Source organism: Eschscholzia californica, unplaced genomic scaffold (assembly GCF_041429995.1).
Source record: "Eschscholzia californica isolate CP2 unplaced genomic scaffold, dmEscCali1.0.p SCAF_6, whole genome shotgun sequence".
NCBI lineage: Eukaryota > Viridiplantae > Streptophyta > Magnoliopsida > Ranunculales > Papaveraceae > Eschscholzia > Eschscholzia californica.
In genome coordinates, this window is record NW_028238483.1 from 31,219,584 (window position 1) to 31,223,958 (window position 4,375).

Consider the following 4,375-nt stretch of genomic DNA (forward strand, 5'->3'; position numbering starts at 1 on the left):
AATTATGATATTTGGCATGTCAAATCTTCTATAGCTTGTCCACGAGCCGGTTATCCTGTCCTGCCTGTCGTTTAGGCTTGAATATCCCACTGCATGTCGTGAACGTAGTGACTATATTCTTGTTGCCTAATGATTTTTTGATGGGTGTATCGGACACGTACCCGGTTAGAATTCAGCTGGAGTTATGGTCAGCACACCATCAGCAGTGATTTTTTTTGCAACAAGAATTCTAGTCATCCATTCTTTCATCTATCTCCTTCCTCATTCCTCTCCTAGCCTCCTCTCTCCCATTGTTGAGTTACAATGTTACGAGTTCTTTTGTAGGGGCCGCTTGGGCCACCCAATTTTGGGGTCACATTTGATTTCTCTTTTGAACTAGCTGTATCATTGAGGTGCCTGTGAAGAAAATGAAGTAACCCAGGTCACAAACATGAAGAGGATCACGTCCGAGCCACTTTAATTCCAAACCGTTCTTACGGACCCACCATTTCATTTGTTGTTTACGTGCAACTGTACAAACTACTTTAACCTTATTTGAAATGTTTGATTTAAATGTTGCCTCTAGTGGTATAACCATCTTTAATTTGGCCTTAATTGTGACCAACTATAAAATTTGACCCTCATATTTATGTTTCTAGTTAAATTTGCCACAAACTATTTACATTTTTTCCAAACTATTTTCCTCATCATTTCTCTCTAGTCTAGTCATCTTCGCATCTAAGAGTTAATTGTCAGCATGAAGTGCATCTTGGTCATCTACCAATGAGTCAGACACAAACACACTCTCTCACCGCCACACCTCTTCAATTTCATACCTCTCTCCTTCGTCCCTCTCTCTCTCTCTCTCTCTCTCTCTCTCTCTCTCTCTCTCTCTCTCTCCCTCTCTCCCACGGACTCTCCCTGACTTCTCCACCTTTATCTTCATGTCTCTATCCTTCTCTCTTTCTCCCTCCATCCCACTCATTCTTGCAAACTCAAGAAGATACTCTCGTCGAAAATCTCAAGAAGAAGCCCTTCACAACAGTTTCCAAGTTTGAGTCAATCTGTAAGATCAAATGTCCGAAAAGATTTGGTACAAAACGATATTAACAATCTAGGTGAGATGTTAGGTCAAACTTCTTGGTCGCCTTGGTTATAAGTACATGTATATACTTTTGAGGTTTCAACTCATTGTGCAAACTCATGCAACTATTTTTGAACTTGTGCAATTTAACATGTGTTTAAATCTTGCATAATATGTATGAGATTTCACAAACTTTACTATGTGCAAAACCGTGCAACCTTACATATTGATATATTCTTTTTCGAAAAATTGATAAGTTCTTTTTAAGAAAAGCGTAAGGAGTATTGGAAATTTGTAGTTCTAGACTAAAAAGGGACCACATTTATTAAGTTCGCTTCGGGCCTCAGAAAAGTCAGTGTCGGCCCTGTTCTTTGGGTCTCTTGGGTAGGTTTGTAGGTTCTGACTGTAGTATTGATCAAATTTAAGAGGTGAAAATGTAAAATTAAGAAAGGTTTACGTGTATAGGGAGAATTGTCATTCATAAGGGTGAGAAAATACCTTTTGTGTGTAAGGGACGAAACCGAAAAATAATCATATATGTCAGCAATAAATTGCAAAATAAAAGTGCTACTAAAATGCTGTTGTTAAAGGACAATTTTGATTGTTTAGATATGGGACAAAGAAAACATTCATTGGAATGATCACAAGAAATAAAGTCGCTCATGTTTAGACGGAAAATGTAAACGACCTAAAATAGGATGTTCAAGAAGACAGTGTTAAACGTTGCGCTACTTATTCAACGTGTATGCGGAGAAAGTCCTACGTAGAATGTATAGGCCACCATCAGCCTGACCAATTAGTCTGCTCGTTGAAAGTGCCTGAAAAAGACAACGATTACGAGAAAAGTAACATTGCAGTTCAAAACTTTACTTGATCGACTGGCAAAAAGTCAAGTTAAATTGGAAACGGGAAGATTATAAACATTATCAATAAAAAGAGGGTTGAACTCAACTTATAAGGAAGTTAGACACTCTTATAGAGAAGAAAATATGGGTTGTGGAGGCACATTGAGTTCAAAGACACTCTTATAGAGACGTCAATATTTGGGTCGTGCAGGTAGGCGCCCCCCACGACCCCTATCAGTGGGCTCGCTACTGCCGATAGGGAGCCCGGTCCTTGTACCGTCTGTCGGAGTGAAGCTAGGAAGAGTTGAAAATTTACTTTTGGGGGAGGCAAGCCCCTCATTTATTGGACTTGCCCTTGTAAAAATAATTGTCTCTGACAACATTGCTTTTAGACGTTGCCTATAAAAGTTTCCCTATATTCAGTGTCATAAAATCCGTCACCAATCACCAATTAATCTGGAGGGTATCCTACGAATTCACATTATTTGGGGGAGGTAAAGTAAATTGGAAGATTTTGTAGGCGATGATGGTGAGGTAATGTCCAAAAACTAACGATTGGCCTCAAGACTAGGTCGTCACTCGTCACCGACCGAAGACCGTAATATAAAGACATTATCTTTCTTCTTCCCTCTTCTTCTTCTTCTTCCCTCTTTACTATTTCAAGATATAACAGTTTTCCGAACTTCCATTCTACATAAACGAAACATAAGGTTTTGTTCTTGGAACAACTACCCTTTCTATATGAATCTTTGGAAGTACCAAAATTCTCGTCCTTTGAGTATTATAATCATGAATCAAATCACAATATAACCTTGCTCGGTAATTGAATAACCTAATCTATCTTCCGAAATAACATTTTTTATTCGAAACAATAATTAACCGACTTTGTTTTATCAGTGAATTTCATTTTCTCACAGTAATCATCATCAATTCTCAAATTTTGCCAAGTAATTTGTTGATCATCACTTAAACCCAACTGGTTATTTCCTAAATAAACAAACAATATCACCATTGGTAGACTGAGAATACAACAGAAATTTTAATTGTACGGAAGGATGAATTCACCAACATAAAAATAGACGTTTTGACTTTATAAGAAAATTTGCCCTCTCTCTCTCTCTTCTTACTCAGTTATCTCTCTCTAACCGTTTTCTCAGATCTGAGTTTTTCCTCCGGCGAAGGGTCTTCCCTTCACTGGAATCCTTTTACCTTGCTTTAGTAGTTTGTTATCTTTCTATATATAGTTTCTAGGAGGTAGACCGTGAGAAACTGAAAAATCGTCCTGCAATTTCTTTATTATATACTAGATTACTAGGTATATGAAGTTTGTTGATTGTTCTTTCTTTGCTTGCCAATGAAACTTGGGTCTCTCTAAATGTGGTTTCATAAACAGTGAAACCCTAGATTATAATCTCTGGAAGTTTGATCAAAACCCAAACAAGATTCAACCAAACTCGGAATAGATATAAACACTAAGGGTTAGGGTTTCAACTTACTTGGAGTTCAACCAAAACTACAAGAGATTTTGTGTTGCTTGCATTCTAATCATAGTCCCTAAGGTTTCGATCTGCTCTAAGTCTGTATATAAGAAACGGTTTCAACAAATACAAGACGCATATGGATCTAGAAGGAGGATCGAATACTAATACTTTTTATTACTCAACCCTAGTGTAAAGGAGCATCCTTCTTTGAGATCAAATCCGCTTACGGGAAACTTGTGATTGAAATGGTATCCAGATAAGTGTGGAACAAATCCGTCGGTTACAGGAGATGCTAAGAAACGGGTTCAACTAATACAAGAGGCATATTCAGTTTTCTCTGATTAAGGAAAAGGTTCAAATGTATGATGTTGGATTATACGATCCGTTTGAAGAAGAAGAAGAGGGATTTGCTGAGTTCATGCAAGAGATGTTATCTATGATGAACAATGTCATGCCAGGAGAGAGTGTTTTCAATTTTTTTGTATACTTTGTACAATAAAGGTTATGCTTCTTCGTTGGTCTTTAGGGCCTGTTTTGTTGGTCTTTAGGACCTTTTTGTTATTTTCGTTTTTAATCAGACCGAGTGTTTTGATTATGGACTACTATTGGGAGTTTCTTCATCAACTTACAACTCTCTCTACTGATGTACCGGATTCAGAGGCGCATACCGGGGATCTGCATGCCGACGATTGACGGCGAGAAGAGAAGAAGGTGAAAGAAGCATCGGTGTTAAAACTACCATCAAATGGTTAGTAGCGACTGCACCGAAAGTAGCCCACTAGTTAGATCAGACAGCTCTAGAGGCACCTCAAGTGGGCATAACTTGTCTTATTTGTCCGGTTTTGATTGTGTCTTTGATTTTCAACTTCATGATATAATTCTTAGTCTTTTGGCCTTTAAATGAAGTTTGATTTCAAAAAAAAAAAAAAAAAAAAAGAAAAGAGTGACGTTTGAAATATACACTGCCTTTAACAAGTTCAGAAATC